The 24966-nt window shown below is 37.1% G+C and overlaps 1 pseudogene; it reads right to left on the bottom strand.

Annotated features, from left to right (window-relative positions):
* Positions 1-22277: 22277 nt before the first annotated feature.
* LOC104667677 lies at positions 22278-23118 on the bottom strand (annotated as a pseudogene).
* Positions 23119-24966: the final 1848 nt, after the last annotated feature.

The raw sequence follows: 24966 nt of genomic DNA, 5'->3' as shown, positions 1-24966 counted from the left end.
ACAACACTCAGTTGTTTGCTGGAGCTTTATCTAAGGCATTCATGGGAAAAAAGGGAGTTTGCTTCCCATGTGGAAAGGCCGGTCATTTTAAAAAGGAGTGCCGTAAGTTCTCTAATAGGAGTCACTCCTCTAAAGTAGAATTTAAAAAGCTTCCTACTGAGCCCTGTCGTCGTTGCGGTAGAGGACGGCACTGGACTAATGAATGTCACTCTAAGGTGGATAAAAACGGTAACTCTCTCATTTCCAACTCGGGAAACTTGCAGAGGGGCCCTTCAGCTTGGGGCCCCAACAACAATACAAGCCCTTTTCAATTGCAATTTCCAGTCAGCTCAGGGGTCCAGCATCAGCAGACCAGCCAGCCAATGTTAACCCCCAATTTTCATTAGCTCAGCTTTTCTCTGCTACTTCCGGTAGTGCCGCTGCTGATGTGGTGATTTTACAGGCTGTTGAACTTACCCCAGAAATGGGAGTTGTTAAATTGGCTACATGTGTTTTTGGGCCATTACCTCCACATACTGTTGGATTACTTATAGGACGCAGTAGTAGCATTTTACAGGGTTTACAAGTTCATTTGGGTGTTATAGATTCTGATTATAAAGGGGAAATTCAAATAATGGCTCAGGCTCATAAACCTATATCCTTGAAAAAGGGGCAGCGAATTGCACAACTCCTTGTGCTGCCCTATTTTCAATTTCCTTCACGGAGGCAAGAAAGAACTGGAGGTTTTGGAAGTACAGGTAAACATATTTTTTTGGGAAACTTTAGTAACTCAACAGAAACCTTTGTTTCCCCTCGAAGTGGAGGAAAAATTTTTCAGGGCTTGGTTGACACTGGAGCTGACGTTTCCATTATTGCCTCTGATCAATGGCCTTTGCAGTGGCCTAAACAGCCTGTTGCTGTTTCTCTTACAGGATTAGGTTCCGCCTCTGAGGTGTATCAAAGTTCTCAATCCTTAAATTGTTGAGGGCCGGATGGTCAAATGGCCCAAGTTCAGTTTTATATTGTTCCAATTGCCCTAAATTTATGGGGGCAAAATTTATTGCAATAATTTGGAGCTTTTGTTTCTATTCCTCATGTCTCTAATTCTGCCAAGAATATGATGTTTCGCATGGGCTACAATCCTCTTGAAAAATCTTTAAACATGTAGCCACTGTTCAGCAGCCTCAAGCCCTTCCCTTGACATGGAAAACTAATATTCCTGTGTGGGTTGAGCAGTGGCCTTTAACACGTGAGAAGCTTAAGGCCTTGGAAAACTTGGTTCAGGAACAATTATCCTTAGGCCATATAGAGCCTAGTACTTCTCCATGGAATTCCCCTGTCTTCGTGTAAAAAAAAAAAAAAATTAAAAATAAAATAAAATAAAATAAAATAAAAATAAAAAACAAAAAACAAATGGAAACTTTTAACAGATCTTCGTGCTATTAATGCATGTATTCAACCCATGGGATCCTTACAACCTGGCCTTTCTAACCCTTCTATGATTCCTCAAGATTGGTTGCATATGGTTATTGATTTAAAAGATTGTTTTTTTTTCTTTTCTATTCCTTTGAATCAAAAAGATTGTGAACGTTTTGCCTTCTCTGTCCCTGTTTTTAATAATTCTCAGCCACTTTCTCGATATCAATGAAAGGTTTTACCCCAAGGTATGTTAAAGAGCCCTACCTTGTGTCAAGAATTTGTCCATCGGGCTCTGGATCCTGTTCGAAAGTGTCACCCTTCTGTTCTTTTATATCATTATATGAATGACATTCTTCTTGCTGCACCTACTAAAAAAAAGCAGCAGGATGCTTTCGCATTGTTACAAACTCAACTTTCTTTATACTCACTTAATATAGCCCCAGAAAAAAATTCAAGTGGATTTTCCTATTCAATATTTGGGTTATGTCTTGGGACCACAAAATATTCGAGCCAAAAGGTTCAAATTCGATGTGATCATTTAAAAACATTAAATGACTTTCAAAAGCTTTTAGGAGATATTAATTGGATGTGTCCTGTTTTGGGAATACCAACGTATCAGTTACAACATCTTTTTTCTATTCTAGAAGGAGACAATTACTTGGACAGCTCACGTCATTTAACTCCTTTGGCTTTACAGGAACTCCAGCTGGTAGAGGAACAACTTCAAAAGCCTCGTCTACATTATATCCTTCCCAACGTTCCCCTTTCCTTTTGCTTATTTCATACTTTACATTCTCCTACAGGTATGATTCATCAAACAAATCGACCGTTAGAATGGATTTTTCTGTCCAACAAAACATCTAAACGCTTGACTACTTATATTGATCGTTTAGCTGAATTGATCATCAAAGGATGGCATCGCTGTTGACAACTTTGGGGAGGAGACCCTTCTTTTATTATCTCTCAATTTACTCATAGTCAAATTACTTATCTTCTTGCTACTTCTGATTCTTGGCAAGTTGCTTGTGCCTCATTTGTCGGACAATTTTCTACCCAATATCCTAAGTCTCCAATTTTTTCATTCTTCAGACAGCATTCTGTGTTACCTTTTTCACCCATATCTTTATTTCCTGTTCAAAGCCCTACCTTTTTTACTGATGCTAGTAGCAATGGTAAAGCTGGATATTGGAGTGTTCATCAATCTCGAGTTACAATTTACCCTTATCCCTCGGTGCAACAGGGAGAACTGTTTGCTATTCTAATGGTCTTACTTGATTTCCCTTCCACCGGTTGTAACATTGTTAGTGATTCTCAATACGCCGTCTATGTTACTTCTTATATTTCTCACGCCACTTTACCTCTTTGTGCTACTTCTTCTCTTCAAAAACTCTTTTCTTTATTGTCTTCTACTTTGAGCTGACGTCGAGCTCCTTTATTCATCACTCATCTTCGTTTCCATTCTCAACTTCCTGGACCGTTAGTTCATAGTAATGCTCACATTGATTTACTTTTAATCAGCCACCTACAGGCTGCAGAACAAGAACATGCTCTACATCACACTAATAGTTCTGGCCTTCAACGACGATTTCCTTTAACTCATAAACAAGCTCGTTCTCAAGCTTGTCCTTCTTGTGCTCCTTTGAGCATTCCATCTTTTCATCCTGGAGTTAATCCACGAGGTACTCAAGTTAATCAGATTTGGCAAATGGACGTCACATATGTCCCTTCTTTTGGACGATTAAACTCTGTTCATCATACCATTGATACTTTCTCTCATTTTCAATGAGCAATTCCTTTGCCATCTGAAAAAGCTGATTCTGTTATTACTTATTTCTTAGCTTGTTTTGCCATCATGGGCATTCCTCTAATACTTAAAACTGATAATGCTCCTGCCTATGTTTCTCGTAAATTACAAGTTTCTTTTTTTTTTTTTTTTTTTTTTTTTTTTTTTTGAGACGGAGTCTCGCTCTGTCGCCCAGGCTGGAGTGCAGTGGCCGGATCTCAGCTCACTGCAAGCTCCGCCTCCCGGGTTTACGCCATTCTCTCGCCTCAGCCTCCGGAGTAGCTGGGACTACAGGGGCCCGCCACTTCGCCCGGCTAATTTTTTGTATTTTTTTTTTGTAGAGACGGGGTTTCACCGTGTTAGCCAGGATGGTCTCAAACTCCTGACCTCGTGATCCGCCCGTCTCGGCCTCCCAAAGTGCTGGGATTACAGGCTTGAGCCACCACGCCCGGCCAATTACAAGTTTTCTTACAGCAATACAATATTCAACATCTCACCGGTATCCCGGGCAACAGTCCAGGTCAAGCCATCATTGAGCGTGCAAATTTAACCTTAAAAACTCAACTGTTAAAACAAAAAGGGGGAAATGAGTCCCCCAGAAATCAGATTTTAAAGGTTCTGTTTACCTTAAATTTTTTGAATCAATGGAGACAATTGCAGGATTCCGCTGCCGTAACTCATCTTTCCTCATCTCCCTCGACGATAGTCCCCGTCGATAATTTAAAGGTTTGGTATCCTAATGAAGAAGGTAAGTATGCACAGGGACAAGTTCTAAAACAGGGACGGGGTTATGCTCTTATCCTTACAGGGAGCGGACGTGAGTGGTTTCCTACAAGGCAATTTAAACCCTGTTGAAAAGAAACTGAACTCAGCATGGATCTCTTCCTTTGTTGGATGTGTTTCAGCGGGGGACTTATTTCCCTTAGTGAGGCTTTGTATGAATATTGGACTTATATTCCCTTTCCACCCTTGTATCAGGGAGTTGCCTGGGGGCGGGGGCAGAAGTTAAGGTTTTCACCAATAACACTACTTGGATGCCATCCCCCTATATGGACAAGGACAACATAGAACGGGAAACGGGAATAATAAACAGCACATACCAATTTGGAGTGGAAGGACTTCCGATTTGCATGGGAAATAGTCCTCATTGTTTCCGGAAATCGCATGAAGCTTGGGCTGTTCGCTATAATTATAGTCATGTGGCTGCCAATACTGTTATTATTGTAACTAGAGACTATCCCTAGTTCTTTACCTTTTTGTCCTATTCCAGAGGTTTCCCCTAATATTGAGGTATTGGAGTGGCAACATTGTCGGGGAATTAAGCCCCGGATTTTATTAGAATATAATGGGTTGCAAGTAATTGATTGGAGTGTGCATGGTGATTTTCAAACAAAATTTAGTCACATACCTTTGAGATGGCACCGGGTAAATAAAAGTATTGTTGCTGATGGCAATGAAACTTTAGTATGGCGTGAAGGAGGCTTGTCGCCGCCTATGCCTCATCTTAGATACTCTTTACAAGTACAAAGTCATCTTTGGAAGTTGTTGGCTGCAGGTGATGCCATTAGTACCTTTGTGGGAAATATGTCCCTTAATCTTTCTAACCCGAATAACCCTTTTCATATTCAATTACGGCGGAATGTCTCCCGATATGTTATTGCTTGTGTCCGAAAGCCTTACCTATTGTTAGCAGGACATTTAACATGGGATAATGATACAGGGATTGTTAATTGTAAAGATACGTGTACATTTTTGTCTTGCCTCAATCATTCTTGGTGGCGCAGTTTTACGGGGGATATTTATATCCTCAGGGATCGTAAGGAAATTTGGTTACCTGTCAACCTTACGTGACCATGGGGGGCATCACCTCTTGAGACTTATATTTGGACTTCTCTTCAGCGGACCCGTCGTGCTCTTGGACTTATAATTGCCTTGGTGATGAGCCTTGTTGCCATTGCCTCCACTGCAGCTGTGGCAGGGCTCGCGCTACATCAAAGCATACAAAATGCTGAATTTGTGCAGCAATGGCATGAGCAATCTCATTGGTTGTGGCTTCAACAACGGAACATTGACTCTCAACTCACTGAAAGATTGGACAACGTAGAGCAAGCCTTAACGTGGCTTGGAGATCAGCTCACTGTCCTCAGTACTCGAATAACATTGCAATGTGACTGGAACTCCATGCAATTTTGCGTAACACCTGTGTCTTTTAATGTTTCTCAGAATTGGACCGAAATCCGAAGATTATTAATAGTCCATAAAAATATTACTTTGGACATCCAAGAACTCACTCGAAACATTTCTGTAGCGTTTCAACAACAATTACATGTATTGTCCGGAGTAGCTACCATGCAGGAGATGGGCACTTGGATTGAGTCTACTTCTCCTGATACTCCGATGCTCCCTCCGTCACATCCAAAAACAAAAGAAAAACCAGGAACAAGTATGGGCTGCCTTTCTAAGATTGAGGCAAAACAAAAAAGGGGGAAATGCAGGGGCCATTGAAAATAATATGCTGAGAATAGATAAGGCTCAAGGACAGTATCTCTAGCTAGTTGCACTTTCCATGAACTTCAGTAGTCAAGGATACTATCTCTAGTTGAACTTTTAATGAACTCTAGTAGGCGCCAAGAAGGCAGACAAAATAAGAAAGAACTTAGAAACAAAGAACTAAGCAGTAGGTTATATCTGGGTGCAGAAAGTTTGTTTTGTATTATGTCATTTTTGCTGACGTGGGATTTGTGGGGTATAAACAAAGTGAGGCGGAGGCTCTAGGGGTGGCCGCCATGTTCTCTATTTGTCTTTGTCTTTTGTGTCTGTGTCTGTTCATTCTCCACTACCCCTGGCACGGGCCCCAAGATTCAGTTGATCAAACTTCTCAGAGCTAAAGGAGAAACTACGTACCCAGCGCAAATAAACTAAAAATGTTGAAAAAAGAATGGAGGAATGAATAACTAGAATAATCAATGCAGAGAAGGCAATAAACGAAGTGACAGAGATAAAAAATATGATACAAGAAATACGTGACAAATGCATAAGCTTCAGTAACTGTACTCGATCAACTGGAAGAAAGAGTATCAGTGATTGAAGATCAAATGAATGAAATGAAGTGAGAAGAGAAGTGTAGGGAAAAAAAAGAAAAAAGAAATGAACAAAGCCTCCAAGAAATATGGGATTATGTGAAAAGACCAACTCTATGTCTCATTGGTGTGCCTGAAAGTAAGGGTGAAAATGGAACCAACTTGGAAAACATTCTTCAGGATATCATCCAGGAGAACTTCCCCAACCTAGTAAGGCAGGCCAACATTCAAATTCAGGAAATACAGAGAACACCACAAAGATACTCCTTGAGAAGAGCAACTCAAAGACACATAATTGTCAGATTCACCAAAGTTGAAATGAAGGAAAAATTGATAAGGGCAGTCAGAGAGAAAGATCAGGTTATCCACAAAGAGAAGCCCATCAGACTAACAGCAGATCTCTCAGCAGAAACTCTACAAGCCTGAAGAGAGTGGGAGCCAATATTCAACATTCTTAAAGTAAAGAATTTTGAACCCAGAATTTCATATCCAGCCAAACTAAGCTTCATAAGTGAAGGAGAAATAAAATCCTTTACAGACAAGCAAATGCTGAGAGATTTTGTCAACACCAGGCCTGCGTTACAAGAGCTCCTGAAGGAAGCACTAAACATGGAAAGGAACAACCAGTAACAGCTGCTGCAAAAACGTGCCAAATTGTAAAGACCATTGATGCGAAGAAGAAACTACATCAACTAACGAGGAATATAACCAGCTAACATCATAATGACAGGATGAAATTCACACATAACAATATTAACCTTAGTAGGTAGCGTGATGCCTCCAGATTTGTTCTTTTGACTTAGGATTGTCTTGGCAATGCGGGCTCTTTTTTGGTTCCATATGAACTTTAAAGCAATTTTTTCCAATTCTGTGAAGAAACTCATTGGTAGCTTGATGGGGATGGCATTGAATCTATAAAAAACCTTGGGCAGTATGGCCATTTTCACGATATTGATTCTTCCTATCCATGAGCATGGTATGTTCTTCCATTTGGTTGTGTCCTCTTTTATTTCACTGAGCAGTAGTTTGTAGTTCTCCTTGAAGAGGTCCTTTACATCCCTTGTAAGTTGGATTCCTAGGTATTTTATTCTCTTTGAAGCAACTGTGAATGGATGTTCATTCATGATTTGGCTCTCTGTTTGTGTATTACTGGTGTATAAGAATGCTTGTGATTTTTGCACATTAATTTTGTATCCTGAGACTTTGCTGAAGCTGACTTCAAACTATACTACAAGGCTACAGTAACCAAAACAGCATGGTACTGGTACCAAAACAGAGATATAGACCAGTGGAATAGAACAGACTCCTCAGAAATAATACCACACATCTACAGCCATCTGATCTTTGACAAACCTGAGAGAAACAAGAAATGGGGAAAGGATTCCCTATTTAATAAATGGCGCTGGGAAAATTGGCTACCCATAAGTGGAAAGCTGAAACTGGATCCTTTCCTTACTCCTTATACGAAAATTAATTCAAGATGGATTAGAGACTTCAATGTTAGATCTAATACCATAAAAACCCTAGAAGAAAACCTAAGGAATACCATTCAGTACATAGGCATGGGCAAGGACTTCATGTCTAAAACACCAAAAGCAACGGCAAAAAAAAAACCACAATTGACAAATGGGATCTAATTAAACTAAAGAGCTTCTGCACAGCAAAAGAAACTACCATCAGAGTGAACAGGCAATCTACAGAATGAGAGAAAATTTTGGCAAACTACTCATCTGACAAAGGGCTAATATCCAGAACCTACAAAGAACTCAAACAAATATACAATAAAAAAAAAAAAAAAAACATCAAAAAGTGGGCAAAGGATATGAACAGACATTTCTCAAAAGAAGACATTCATACAGCCAACAGACACATGAAAAAATGCTCATCATCACTCGCCATCAGAGAAATGCAAATCAAAACCACAATGAGATACCATCTCACACCAGTTAGAATGGCAGTCATTAAAAAGTCAGGAAACAATAGGTGCTGGAGAGGATGTGGAGAAATAGGAACATTTTGACACTGTTGGTGGGATTGTAAACTAGTTCAACCATTATCGAAAACAGTATGGCAATTCCTCAAGGATCTAAAACTAGAGGTGCCATATGACCCAGCCATCCCATTACTGGATATCTACCCAAAGGATCATAAATCATGCTGCTATAAAGACACATGCACACGTATGTTTATTGCGACACTATTCACAATAGCAAAGACTTGGAATCAACCCAAATGTCCATCTGTGACAGACTGGATTAAGAATATGTGGCACATATACACCATGGAATACTATGCAGCCATAAAGAAGGATGAGTTTATGCCCTTTGTAGGGACCTGGATGCAGCTGGAAACCATCATTCTTAGCAAGCTATCACAAGAACAGAAAACCAAGCACCGCATGTTCTCACTCATAGGTGGGAACTGAACAATGAGATCACTTGGACTCAAGAAGGGGAACATCACACACTGGGGCCTATCACCGGGAGGGGGGAGGGGGGAGGGGGGAGGGATTGCATTGGGAGTTATACCTGATGTAAATGACGAGTTGATGGGTGCTGATCAGTTGATGGTTGCAGCACACCAACATGGCAAAGTATACATATGTAACAAACCTGCACGTTATGCACATGTACCCTAGAACCTAAAGTATAATAATAATAATAATAATAATAATAATAATAAAACAATATTAATCTTAAATGCAAATGTGCTAAATGCTCCAATGAAAAGACGCACACTGACAAATTGGATAAGGTATCGAGATCCATCAGTATGCTGTATTAAGGAGATCCATTTCACATGTAGAGACACACATAGGCTCAAAATAAAATGATGAAGGAGGATCTTCCAAGCAAATGGAAAACAAAAAAGGCAGGGGTTGCAATCCTAGTCTCTGATAAAACAGACTTTAAACCATCAAAGATCAAAAGAGACAAAGAAGGCCGTTACATAACCGTAAAGGGATCAATTCAACAAGAAGAGCTAACTACCCTAAATGTATATGTACCCAATACGAGAGCACCCAGATTCTTAAAACAAGTACTTGGAGACCTACAAAGAGACTTAGACTCCCACACCATAATAATGGGAGACTTTAACACCCCACTCTCAACATTAGACAGATCAAAGAGACAGAAAGTTAGAAAGGACATCCAGGAATTGAACAGGAGGGAATATTTTGATCTGCAGATTGCAAAAACCGTGGGGAAAGCATACTACCCGTGGCTGGGTATCACAGTCCCTCACGGCACCTGTGCCTGGGTATCACAGTCCCTCACGCCTTCCCTTGGCTGGGAAGCGAGGTCCCCCAGCTTCTTGCCCTTCCTGGGTGAAGTGATACCACACCCTGCTTCTGCTCACCCTCCATGGGTGGCACCCACTGCCTAACCAGTCCCAATGAGATGAACAGGGTACCTCAGTTGGAAATGGAGAATTCATCCGCCTTCTGCATTGGTCTCTCTGGGAGCTGCAGACCGGAGCTGTTCCTATTCAGGCATTTTGGCTTCTCCTGGTTCTCTTATAACTTCTAATTTTTCATAAAATTTTAGTTTTCTAACTATTTCAAGAAAATTCATAATTCCTTATTGAAGAATTTTTATAATTACTTCTTTAAAATCCTTGTTAGATAATTTCAACATCTGTGTCATCTCAGTGTTTGTATATGTTGATTGTCTTTTCTCATTTTAGTTAAGGTTTTCCCGATTCTTAGTATAATTAGTATTTTTCTATTGTATACGGAACATTTTAGATACTCAGTAGTGCTTTCTGGATATTATTTAAATCTCATGTTTTAGTAGGCACCTCCTACACTACACCACTTTTTTTTTTTCAGGGTTCCCAATCTATCATTTTTTGCTCATGGTGTCTGGCTTCCTGATATTCTCAGAGGTACTCTTATTCAATTGGAAGAGAAAAGAACTTACTGGGTTAGCCTTTGATTCATAGTTTTGTGCTTAGACAATGTCATTTCTAGACAATTTTTTTCTCTTGGGTGGAATGGGTCATATAGTTATATGTCCTCTAATCTTTGTCCTCTAGTCTTTGATTCTATAACTATGCTACCTTTTATCCCCATCAATCAGAACTCTCCTTTTGTTGTCTGTTGTGTTATTTCAAGATTTCTCAGTGTACTAATCAGGGAGAAGCAGTGAAAATGAGTCTACAACATTGTGTCCTGACAGGCAATCCCAAATATAGCCTATTGACATGTAAAATAGTAAAAATATGGAAATGCAAGGGAAATGCAAGATGTAGAACCAGAAAAATCCAGACACTTGCTCTTCCATGAATACAAAAAATAAATACAAACAGATTGATCAATGTAGCTTTATGAGAACTCTAGATTAATTAAGAAGCTTCAAGAAACAAAACAAACAAACAAACAAACAAACAAAAACATCTAACAAAAAAAGCTGCAATCAAACTGATAGGGATTTGTGGAACTTTAGTTCATCTTTGCCCCACCCCTTCTCTCATACAGCAAGATGCAGACAGGAGAAAGCCAACCAATTTATGGATCCTCCCTGAGAATTAAATAAAAAGAAGCAACGTGCTTTCAGCATTTTGACTTGTTTGAAAGCTGTCTGAGGGTCTAGCTTTTGTCCTATCTGACTTAAAGTACTGATAGGAACCATTGCACAGTTTAAATAACAGATTGAAGACCACTGAAAGCAGTGGAGGCATAACTAGTAAGAGTAATGAGCACAAGTGGATTCATAACTAGTAAGGCCCATACCTAATAAGAAGATTGAATCTATAACCAAAAACCTTCCAAAAACAGCAACAACAAAATTCTAGAAACAGATGATTTCACTGGTGAAATCTCCCAAACATACAAAGAAGAGTTAACATCAAATTTTCTCAAACTTTCTTCTGAAGATGACAGAAAACACTTCTAAACTCATCCTTTGAAGTCAGCATTACCCTGCTGTTAATGCCAGAACAGGACACTACAAATAAACAACAAACAAACACACTCTTCTGCCCAATATCTCTGATAAATATAAATGCAAACATCCATAGCAAAATATTTGAAAAGAGAGTATAAAAGGATTTTACATCATGACAAATTGAAAGCTATTTCTGGAATACAAAGATGGTTTATCATATGACATTAAACAAATAATATGTAATAAAAAGGAAGGTAAAAACATGATTCTCTCAACAAATTCTGCTAATAAAAACAAAATTCAATAATTTAATGCCCTTTCATGATGAAAACTCTTGACAAACTGAGTACAAGAAAACTACCTATATATAATAAAAGACAGATTAGAAAAGTTTACTGTCGACGTTATGCTCAATGGTGAAAGTTGGAAGTCTTTTATTCTAAGATCAGGAGTAAAAAAATAGTGCTCCCTTTTACCTCATTAATTTAATGTAATCTAGAAGTCCTAGGTAGAGCTATGTAGAGCAATTAGATGGGAAAAAGAATAGGCATCCAAATGAAAAGGAGGAATTGAGATCATGTTTGTTCACGGATGAGAGAAACATATGTAGAAACCTCTCATGATTCAACAAAAAGATGTGTAAAAACTAATAAATTCAACAAATTACAACATACAAAATTAACACACTAATTCAGCTGTTTTTATATCCACCAACAGTGAACAATCTGAAAAGGAAATGAACAAAACAGTTCCACTTATAGTAGCATCAAAAAATTAAGATACTAGCAAAATTAAGAAGATAAAATAGTTGTACACTGAAAACCACAAAACATTACTAAAAGAAATAAAAAGTCACCAGTAAATGGAATGCCATCCCATTTTTTGTAGACTATAAGACTTAATATTGTTAAGATGTCAACATTACCCAAAGAAATCTACAGATTTAATAAAACTTGTCAAAATTTTAATGGCTTATTTTTTGCAGAGATACAAAATTTTATTCTAAAATGTATATAAATTTCAAGGGGTAGTGAATAGTCAAAACAATTTTGATGAAGAAGGAAGTTAGATGACTTACACTTTATGATTTCAAAAGTCGTTGCAAAACTACAGTAATCAAAACAGTGTGGTACTAGCATAAAGACAGACATACAGACCAATAAAATAGAATACATGACCTGGAAATAAGCCCTCAAATATATGGCCAAATAATTTTTGACATGGGTGCTGAGATTTTATTAAGAAAGAACAGTCTCAACAAACACTTTAAGGAAAAACTGAATATCCACATGCAAAAAAAATGGAGTAGGACCTTTACCTTATACCACATGCAAAAATTCAAAGTAGATCAAAGAACAAATTATAAGACCTAAAACTGTAAAGTACTTAGAGGGAAATGCAGAAGGAAAGCTTCATGACATTAGAAATAACAATATTTTTATTGGATATGACACCAAAAATAAAGACAAAATAGGTAAATTGGACTACATCAAAATAAAAAAATTACCTGCATCAAAGGTCACAATCAGTAGAGTAAAATGACAATCTATGGAATGGTGGAAAATATTTTCAAGCCATGATATATGTTAAGGGGTTAATAGCTAAAATATATAAAGAACTCCTACAGCTCAACAGCAAAAACATCATAGAACTTATTTTTTTTTAAATGGGCAAAGAAGTTGAAAAGACCCTCCTCCAAACTATATATGCATAAGGCCAATAAATATATAAAAGATGCTCATCATCACTTATTATTAATGCAAATCAAATTACTATGATATATTGTCCCACACCCCTTACAATGGCTACTACTAAAAAATCAGAAAAAAACAAAAAAAAAAACAAAAAAAACTAGCATTGGTGATGATGGAAAAAGAGTGGAAATCTCATGCATTGTTAGAGGAAATTTAAAATCGTGCAGCCACTATAAAAATAGTGTGACAGTTTATAAAATAATTTGAAAATCAAAAGTGGCATCAGGAAGAGACAGAATAGGAGACTCTAGCCCTTATAAACTCACACAAATATTGATTCTGACAAGCTTCATGGATGGGGATATTTTTAAGGGAATGCAAGAGTCAAATAGAGAGATTCGAGCACTGTATTTAAGGAACAATTCAAGAATAGACACATCGAAAGGGAAAAAAAGAACAATTTCACTTTCTCCACATCATTCTTCTCACAAGGTGTCACATCTCACTACTAAGGGAGACCTCTCAGCCTGGGATTTTTTCCATGGATGACAGTGACTAAGGAGTAAATGACCAGCTTCCCTAGCATTCCAGAAAGCTACTCAAAAGGACTATTTCCTCCTTATAGCACCCAGATCACTGACTAGGTTGGTATGGCTGAGTAGTCCAAGGGAGATAAACACAATAAAAAGGAGTGAGAAGTTATGGCAATAACCACACGGATTTCAAAATCTAACTGAAGATCTTACTTACATGCTTATAGACTTCACCAAGAGGCCAACTCAAAAACCCCGTAAGACACATCATCTAAAGCATTCCCCAGTACTGGCTGAGGCATGTCCCCAGCACTCATAAGTGCCCCTGAGTCAGTAAATGTGAGCCTCTGCAGACAATATGCAAGTGATTTTGCAGATGGCAAACATGTAACTCCATTAAAAGTATGAAAAAAAAAAAACATAGAGAGGACACAGATGTTAGCTGCTGGCATGATGCTGTGTGGTTGGGTAAAGGTGTACAAACTTGAAAATTTGGGGGCATTCCCCGGGAAAGATAATTAAGAGGCTTTCGACACCTGTTCTGACTTTGCAACATTGAGAGAAGATACACAGTTCTAAGACTTCTTCTCAACAGAGGAAAAAAGTAGTGGTGCAGGCACATCAAAATAAAAGACCTGAGAGACTCCCCAGATTTCTAGCTAGGCTGAATGGTGGGTGTCTTGCTTTTCTAAAGTCATTCAGTAAACACTGAAGGAGTGAACTGTTTTTTCATCAGAGAATACAGCAAGTTAAGACTTCAAGGACATAAAAAACAAAACAACAACAACAACAACAAAAACCATTTCCATGAAAGGAACAAAATGACAGTTCTAATCGCTAGTCCCCCAAAATGAAGATTTAAAAATTGCCTGACATAGAATTCAAAATAATTATCTAAGGAAGCTCAGTAAGCCATAAGAGACTGCAGACAAGTTAACAGAATTCAAAGAAATAATATATCAACAAAATGATAAATTCAATAAACATATATAAACCATTTATAAAAGCAACCAAATGGAAATTCTGAAGCTGAAGAATACACTGAACAAACCGAAAAAAAGATTTAGTTTTATCAGCAAACTAGATCAAGTAGAAGAAATAATCAGCGAAGTTGAAGACTAACTATTTGAAATTACCCAGTCATAGGAACAACAACAAAAGAAGAATAAAGAAAGACAAAGGCACTACAGGACACCATTAAGTGAAGCAATATACACATTATGGAAATTTTAATAGAAGCAGAGAAGAAGAGAAAGGGACAGAAAACATATTTAAAGAAAAAATGCCAAAATTTTTTCAATCTGGGGGAAAAGTGAATGTTCAGATCCCTGATGCAGAAAGAAACGCCAATAGGCTGAACATCAAGAGACCTTTACCAAGTGATATTATAGTCAAATTGTCAAACATTCAAGACAGAGAAATGATCTTGAGAGCAGAAAAAAATAAAGCAGCTGATCACATGCAAAGAAACCTCAAAAGGATATCACCCAACTTTTCAAATGAAACCTTGCAGGCCAGGAGGGAGTGGAAAGATACATTCAAAGACACAGGAAGCTTATATTTAAATTTCAACAGTATAATCAAATTTCAACACGTACATGTATTTTAATAATGTGTTTATACAATGTAAAAATAACTAGGGTTATAAAGTTTCAGTTATTTAAGATGAATAAGATCTGGAGTTCTAATACATTGTATGGTGACTATAGGTAATAATACTGTGTACTTGAAATTTGCTTTAAAAAAGTGGATGCTAAGTATTCTCAACACAAAGAGAAGGTAATATGTCAAGTGATGACCATGTTAATTTAGCATGATTGTGATGATGATTCCACAATGTACACTTATATCAAATAATCTCTTTGTATACCATAAGATACAATAAAAAGAGAAAACATAAAAATAGAATTAACATATGATCCATCAATTCCACTTTAGGGTATTTACCCAAAAGAATTATAAGCAAGGTCTCAAAAAGATATTTGTACAATATGTTCATAGCAGCATTATTCATAATAGCCAAAAGATGGAAGTAATCAAAGTGTCCACTGGTAGATGAGTGGATAAGCTAAATGTAGTATATATGTAATGGAGTATTATTCAACCATAAAAAGAAAGAAATTCTGGGGCATGCTACAATGTAGATGATCCTTGAAGACATTATGCTAAGTGAAATAAGCCAGACACAAAGGAAATAACATATATTGTATAATTTCACTTATATGAGGTGTCTACAATAGTCAGTGTAAGAAGATAAGGTAACTTCCAGAGCCCAGCACTGCTTTCAAAAGTGTCACTGTTGAGGCAAGGACTGACACTTATTGTGACTCCATTCGCTAAGAAATAGGAACAAAAGACCATTCAAAACATCAATAAATACAGGAGCTTTTTTTTTTTTTTTTTTGTAAAAAATATAATGAAATAGAGTACTAGATTGACTAGTAAAGAAGAGAAGAGAGAAGAGTCAAATAAACACAATCAGAAACAACCTGGGGAATATAACCCCGACCCCATAGAAATATAAACAACCAACAGAGAATGTTATAAACATATCTATGAATACATACTAGAAAATCTAAAATAAATGGGTAAATTTCAGGACACATAACATTCCCAAGACTGAATCAGAAAGAAATTGAATCTCTGAACAGATCAATAACAAGTTCTGAAATTGAGGAAGTAATGAATAGCCTATTAAAGAAAGAAAAAAAATGCCCAGGACCAGACGAATTCACAGCTGAATTCTACCAGACATACAAAGAAGACCTGGTACCATACCAACTAAAACTATTTCAAAAAATTGAGGTGGAGGGATTTCTCCATAACTCGTTCTATCCTGATACCAAATCCTGGCAGAGATACAGCAACAACAAAGCTTCAAGGCAATATGGTTGATGAATATCTTTTTTTTTTTTTTTTTTTTTTTTTTTTTTTTGAGACGGAGTCTTGCTCTGTCACCCAGGCTGGAGTGCAGTGGCCGGATCTCAGCTCACTGCAAGCTCCGCCTCCCGGGTTTACGCCATTCTCCTGCCTCAGCCTCCGGAGCAGCTGGGACTACAGGCACCCGCCACCTCGCCCGGCTAGTTTTTTGTGTTTTTTAGTAGAGACGGGGTTTCACCGTGTTAGCCAGGATGGTCTCGATCTCCTGACCTCGTGATCTGCCCGTCTCGGCCTCCCAAAGTGCTGGGATTACAGGCTTGAGCCACCGCGCCCGGCCGATGAACATCTATATAAAAATCCTCAGCAAAATACTGGTAAACTGAATCCAGGAGCACATCAAAAAGCTATCCACCATGATAAAGTTGGCTTCATCCCTGGGATGCAAGGTTGTTTCAACATACACAAATCAATATATGTGATTCATCACACAAGCAGAACTAAAGACAAGAATCACGTGATTATCTCAATAGATGAAGCAAAGACCTTTGATAAAATTTAACATTGCTTCATGTTAAAAACTCTCAATAAGCTAGGCATTGAAGGAATACATTTCAAAATGATGAGTCATCTATAAAAACCCCACAACCAATATCATACTGAATGGGCAAAAGTTGGACACATTCCCTTCGAATACGAGCAAAATACAAGGATGCCCTCTCTCACCACTCCTATTCAACATACTATTGGAAGTTCTGGCCAGGGCAATCAGGCAAGAGAAAGAAACAAAGGGCATCCAAATAGGAAGAGAGGAAGTCAAAATATCCCTGTTTGCACATAGCATGATCCTATATCTGGAAAATTCCATCATCTCAACCAAAAAATTTCTTAAGATTATAAGCAACTTCAGCAATGTCTCAGGATGCAGAGTCAATGTGTAAAAACACTAGCATTCCTATACACAAACAACAGGCAATCTGAGAGCAAATCAGGAATGAATTCCCATTCACAATTGCCACAAAAAGAATAACATTCCTAGAAGTACAACAAAGTAGGGAGATGAAAAATCCCTACAACAAGAATTACAAACCACTGCTCAAAGAAATCAAAGATGACACAAACAAATGCAAAAACAATCCATACTCATGGATGGGAATAATTAATATCATCAAAATGGCCATATTGCCCAAAGCAATTTATTGATTCAATGGTATCCCCATTAAACTACCACTGACATTATTCACAGAACTAGAAAAAACTATTTCAAAATTCGTATGTAATCAAATGAGCCCAAATAGACAAGATAATCCTAAGAAAAAACAACAAAGCTGGAGGCATCAGACTACTCAACTTCAAAGTATACTGCAGGGTAACAGTAACAAAAACAGCATGGTATTTGTACTGGTACAAAAACAGACACATAGACCAATGGAACAGAATAAAGAACCCAGAAATAAAACCATCCACCTGCAACTATCTGATCTTTGACAAACCTGAAAAAAGCAAGCAATGGCAAATGTATTCCCTATTCAATAAATGGTGCTGGGATATCAGAAGATTTGAACTAGACCCTTTCCTTACACCATATACAAAAATCAACTCAAGATGGATTAAAAAATATCAAATCCCAAAGTATAAAAACCCTGGAAGACAACTTAGGCAATACCATTTAGGACATAGGCAAGGGCAAAGATTTCATGTTGAAGATGCCAAAAGCAATTGCAACAAAATCAAAAATTGACAAATGGGATCTAGTTAAACAAAAGAGCTTCTGCACAGCAAAAGAAACTATCAGCAGAGTATGCAGACAACCTACACAATGTTAGAAAATTTTAGGAAATTATGCTTCTGGTAAAAATATAATATGAAGCTCTATAAGAAACTTAAACAAATTATCCCATTAAAAAAGTGGACAAAAACATGAACAGACACGTTTCAAAAGACATACATGCTGCCAACAATCATATGAAAACAAAGTTCAACTTCACTGATCATTAGAGAAGTGCAAATCAGAACTACAATGAGATACTGTCTCACAGCAATTAGAATGACTATTATTAAAAAGTCAAAAAATAACAGATGCTGGCTAGGTTGTAGAGAAAATGTTTGGTTATACACTGTCAGGAGTGTAAATTAGTTCAGCCATTGTGAAAAACAGTGTGGTGATTCTTCAAAGACCTAAAGACAGATATACCATTTGACTCAGAAATAACATTATTAGGCATATAACCAAAGAAACATAAATTATTCTGCTATAAAGACAAATGCACGTGTATGTCCATTGCAGCACTATTCACAATAGCAAAGACACGGAATCAGCCTAAATTTCTGTAAATGATAGACTGGATAAAGAAAATGTGGTATATATACATCATGGAATACAATGCAGCCATAAAAATTAATGAAATCATGTCTTGTGCAGAGAACTGGATGGAGCTGGTGGCTTAGCAAACTGATACAGGAACAGAGAACCAAGTACCACATGTTTTTACTTATAAGTGGGAGCTAAATGATAAGAACACGTGGACACATAGAAGGAAACAACCCACACTGGGACCCTTCAGAGAGTGGAGGCTAAGAAGAGGGAGAGAATCAGGAAAACTAACCAGTAGGTACTAGGCTTAATGCCTGGCTGATAAAATAATCTGTATAATGAATCCCCATGACACAAATTTACCTATGTAACAAATCTACTCTTGTAACACTGAACTTAAAATAAAAGCAGATAAACTAGTGTTAAGAATAAAAATGTGCAGTAACATCCACAAATGTCCTCTCTGTGTTCTAAAATCTATACAATTGTTTTCAAGACTGGAAAATGCAGTATATATATATGTGTATATATATATGTTTGTGTGTGTGTGTATGTATATACATATACATACACACACACACACACACACACACACAATGGAGTATTTTTCAGGCATAAAAAATAAGATTCTGTCATTTGCAACAGCATGTGTGGCAATTGAAGTCATATTAAGTAAAATGAGCCAGGCACAGAAAGATAAACTGCATGTTTTCACTTATTTTCTGGGAGCTAAAAATTAAAACAAACTAATGGAGATAGAGAACAGAATGATGGCTATCAGAAGATAACAAGAAGGGCAATGTGAGGTGGGGGGAGTGGGGATGATTCATGTTTACAAAAGTGTAGTTAGTGTATTGAACTGTAATGAATAAGATCTAGTATTTGATAGCACAACAGGGTGTCTATAGTTAACAATAATTTAATTATACATTTTAAAGTAGCTAAAAGTACAATTAGGTTGTTTGCAACACAAAGGAAGGATAAACACCGGAAGTGATAGATACCCCATCTACTCAGATGCGATTATAATGTATTGTATGCCTGTATCAAAATGTCTCTTATTCCCCATAAATATGTATACCTACTAAGTACCCACAAAACTTGAAAATAAAAAAAGAACAAAATCGAAATACACCAAAATGTTAAAAACACACACAAATATTTATTCTGGCATTAACTGTAGCTGAATTTATAAGAAATAGAAAAATCATTAAGATTTAAAAGATATTTAAAAATAATCATTTACATCAAGTGCTTAAAAGCTCTATATGAGAAAAGCAATTCTCCACTTTATAACACCTATGGTTTATATTGCATAATACAATTAAACAAAATAGCATTCTGACCAATGATAAACAAATTATAGAAAATTTACTTAATATTTCATTGTAAAGTTAATACTTTGACCAATATTAAAGATTTTAAAACTCCCTTCTGACATTTCCAGAAGTATTAACTCAGCAAAATGATATTTATAATGATATTTATTAAATTGAAAGAAAAGATGATACATTCTGGGTTTTACTTAAAAGGATATTTAACTCACTAATTTGATTTGTTACTATTTGAAAACTACATTTTCTTCTTCTGTCCTGGATGAAAATGAGGTGAAAACAGCTTTCCAAGTTCTGAACTTCCCTTTAATGGAAAGCATTATGGAATTTCAGCGGTGAATATCATCTGGTTTCTACTCAAATCCCAGCTCCAAGAAAATGAGAGAGAGGATCTAGTATACAGATTGTGTTTCAGCAAGAAGTTTCTAATATCAAGTATTTTTTTTTTTTAATTATACTTTAAGTTCTAGGGTGCATGTGCATAACGTGCAGGTTTGTTACATATGTATACTTGTGCCATGTTGGTGTGCTGCACCCATCAAATCGTCAGCACCCATCAATTCATCATTTACATCAGGTATAACTCCCAATGCAATCCTTCCCACCTCCCCCCTCCCCCCCCCCCCTCCCCATCATAGGCCCCAGTGGGTGATGTTCCCCTTCCCCAGTCCAAGTGATCTCATTGTTCAGTTCCCACCTATGAGTGAGAACATGCAGTGTTTGGTTTTCTGTTCTTGTCATAGTTTGTTAAGAATGATGGTTTCCAGCTGCATCCATGTCCCTACAAAGGACGCAAACTCATCCTTTTTTATGGCTGCATAGTATTCCGTGGTGTATATGTGCCACATTTTCTTCATCCAGTCTGTCACAGATGGACATTTGGGTTGATTCCAAGTCTGTGCTATTGTGAATAGTGTCGCAATAAACATACGTGTGCATGTGTCTTTATAGCAGCATGATTTATAATCCTTTGGGTATATACCCAGTAGTGGGATGGCTGGGTCATGTGGTACATCTAGTTCTAGATCCTTGAGGAATTGCCGTACTGTTTTCCATAATGGTTGAACTAGTTTACAATCCCACCAACAGTGTAAAAGTGTTCCTATTTCTCCACATCCTCTCCAGCACCTATTGTTTCCTGACTTTTTAATGATTGCCATTCTAACTGGTGTGAGATGGTATCTCATTGTGGTTTTGATTTGCATTTCTCTGATGGCGAGTGATGATGAGCATTTTTGCATGTGTCTGTTGGCTATATGCATGTCTTCTTTTGAGAAATGTCTGTTCATATCCTTAACAGAGTCCTCAGAAATAATACCACACATCTACAGCCATCTGATCTTTGACAAACCTGAGAGAAACAAGAAATGGGGAAAGGATTCCCTATTTCATAAATGGTGCTGGGAAAATTGGCTAGCCATAAGTAGAAAGCTGAAACTGGATCCTTTCCTTACTCCTTATACGAAGATTAATTCAAGATGGATTAGAGACTTAAATGTTAGACCTAATACCATAAAAACCCTAGAAGAAAACCTAGGTAATACCATTCAGGACATAGGCATGGGCAAGGACTTCATGTCTAAAACACCAAAAGCAACGGCAGCAAAAGCCACAATTGACAAATGGGATCTAATTACACTACAGAGCTTCTGCACAGCAAAAGAAACTACCATCAGAGTGAATAGGCAACCTACAGAATGGGAGAAAATTTTTGCAATCTACTCATCTGACAAAGGGCTAATATCCAGAATGTACAAAGAACTCAAACAAATATACAAGAAAAAAACAAACAACCCCATCAAAAAGTGGGCAAAGGATATGAACAATCTCAAGTATTTCATGCCAACAACTTATGTTGTACTAGCTGTTCCACCATCGAATACTAAATCATTATTGAACTATTGAAAACAAGCAAAGATAACAGTACCCTATAACAGTAACAGTTATAAGCTAAAGCCATTGTCATCATTCATTATTAATTTTACATAAACTGTCCAAAATATGTGTATAAACATTTATGCAGATAAGCTAGTGTTAAGAATAAAAATGTGCAGTAACATCCACAAATGTCCTCTCTGTGTTCTAAAATCTACACAATTGTTTTCAAGACTGGAAATCTGTACACCTTGGCTTCACATTAGAAACACATCTGAATGCACACATGCTGTGGAGAATGTCAAAACTGACCATCTCATAAAAGCAAAAACAAACTTATTGTGCTTTTTATTATTGTTTAATCCTCTAATTAGACTGAAAAGGAGACCACTGAATACCAAAATCAGGTATTTACTAAATAGTGTTGATTTATACTAGTCAAAGTTACCCCTCACAAACCAACAGCTGAACCAGGATAGTCCTTGGTGGTTCATTGTCTATTAGGAGTTTGTTATATTTTCAATTGATGTCTTCATTTTTCCTGTTGACTTAAACATGTGTAGCGCAAACAACTCTGTATCTGAGGTGGCCTCTGATTCGGACTTTGGAACTCCTTTTTTGAGTTCATCTTGGGTATACCAACAAGCCTATTGGTATACCACTTTGATACCGACAAGCAAATTTTTCTTTTTCAGAGCCTCTGCTATGAGGGGACCAGGGCCAGCAGCATCCACTGACTTGGGCTGTACATCTTGCTCTGCTGTTTTTACTGACTAAAGTTCTACACTGATCATATCTTTAAGAATCTCTAACTTTTTTGCCATGTCAGGTTTTTTTGGATTGTTCTTAGCCAACGTCTTTCCAGCATTGGCTTTTTTCCATCCTCACTCTCTAATCAGATCAATATCATATATACTTTGGTGGAGTCCCAGTGGAGAGGGCAGCTAGAGTGGCGGGAGAGGTGGAGGGGATGGTGGTGTGGTAACAGATGTGGTAAAATCTAAGTCACTTTCAATGAGATTTTCCTGCTATTGCTGAGTCACAATTTTGGTAATCTGGTCTCTGAGAGCAGCAAGTTCATTTTCAAGAGCACAAATCTTCTGCAGTGCTTCCTCATTTACCAGGCTGGGGTCTTCAGCTGAGGCTTTTCTTGAGACAAGTCTGGTAAGGAAATCTGTCTGGTTGTGGCCTTCTCAAAGAAAAGGTCATCGTGAAAGGATGGCCTTGACCTGGCTTCTGTTCTTGGTCTTGTTGAACACTCTCCTTTGGCTACCCATTCAACAGCCACAAAATACACCACTGCATCCTCTCCTGGGTGTTTGGGACCCTATTCTGTTGCATGGCAGGTAAGCTTGGATACTGAATCAGAGATAAATTATTAATAGTAACAATTTTCTTCATGATACTTAGAGACAAACCATATGGCTTCCCAAGCCAAAATACTGATTCCATGCTTATTCCAACTTGTTGGAAAAGCATCCCAATTAGGCTATTAATCCAGCTGAGCATTTAGATGCAAAGTGTCCTCAAGTACTTGAGGGATACATAGCAGTGTATGGTCCAACCATCTCATTCAGACACGCAACAACCAGCACCTTCTCCCCTTCTTGTCTTGTTTTCCTTGATTTTTTAGATATAGTTTTCTTCACCTCTCTAAACATATTTTATTTTTATTTCTTATTGGTTCATAGTATCTGTACATATTTTGAGGTATATGGGATACTTTATTACATGTGTAGACTTTGTAATGATCCAGTAATGATATTTGGGGTAGCATCACCTCAATTATTTTTTTTATTTTTATGTATTTAAAACATTTCAATTCCTCTCTTCTAGCTATTTTGAAATATACAATGCATTGTTGTTAACTATGGACACCTTACCTTGCTGGCAAGCATTAGAACTTCTTTATTCTGTCTAACACTATTTTTGTACCCATTACTGAACCTCTCTTTATCACCCCAAACCCCAACCCACACAAGTTTCCCACCTCTGGTATCTGTCATTCTATTCTTTACCTCCACAAGATAAACTTCTTTAGCTCCCACATATAAATGAGATTATATAATATTTGTATTTCTATGCCTGGCTTATTTCACTTAACATAAGAACCTTCAGTTTAATCTATGTTGCTGCAAATGACATGATTTTATTCCTTTTCATGTCTGAATAGTACTCCCTTGAGTACCACACTTTCTTTATCCATTAATCAATTGAATAACATTTTGGTTAATTCAATATCTTTGCTATTGTGAATAGTGTTGTAATAAACATGCAAGTGTGGGTATCCCTTTGATATACAGATTTCTTTTACTTTGGATAAATATACAGTACTGAGATTACTGAATCGTATGGCAGTTCTATTTTTAGTTGTAGCTAGGATTTTTTTTTTTTTTAATTCCTATGATCTCCATACTCTTTTCCATAGTTGCTATACTAATCTACATTTCAACCAACAGTGTATAAGAGTTTCTTTTTTCTCCATACTTACCAGTATTTGCTATTTTTTCTTATTTTAATAATAGGCATTCTAATCGGAGTATAATGATATTTCGTTGTGACTTTTATTTGCACTTTCCTGGGAATGAGTGATGTTGAACATCTTTCTACATACTTGTTCATCATTTCTATGTCTTCTTTTGTGAAATATATTCTTATGTCCTTTTCTCACTTTTCCATAAGATTATTTTTGTTTTTTTACTGTTGAGTTGTTTGAGTTTCCTGTATATAGTCTCTTGTTGAATGAACAGTTTGCACATATCCAATTCAAGATATGGGCCCTTCATTCTGTTGATTATTTCCTTTGCTGTTCAGAAGTCTTTTAACTTAATATAGTCACATTTATCTATTTTTTGCTTTTCTTGCCTATGCTTTTGAGGTCTTAGCTATGAAATACTGGCCAAGACCAATGCCCTAAAGTGTTATTCTTATGTGTTCTTTTAGTAGTTGTGTAGTTTTAGGTCTTATGTTTAAGTCTTTAATCCATTTTGAGTCGATTTTTTAAATGGCAAGAGATGGGGATCCAGTTTCGTTCTTCTGCATGTGGATGTCCAGTTTTCTCAGCACAATTTATTGAAGAGAGTACCCTTTCCCCAATATATGTTCTTGTTGCCTTTGTTGAAAATCAGTTGGCCTTAAATATGTGGCTTTATTGGATTATTTTTTTCTGTTCTGTTGGTTGACATGCCC

Source organism: Rhinopithecus roxellana, chromosome 7, assembly GCF_007565055.1.
Source record: "Rhinopithecus roxellana isolate Shanxi Qingling chromosome 7, ASM756505v1, whole genome shotgun sequence".
Taxonomy (NCBI): Eukaryota; Metazoa; Chordata; class Mammalia; order Primates; family Cercopithecidae; genus Rhinopithecus; species Rhinopithecus roxellana.
Note: the sequence above shows the minus strand (reverse complement) of the source record. Positions and strands in the feature narration are given on the sequence as shown.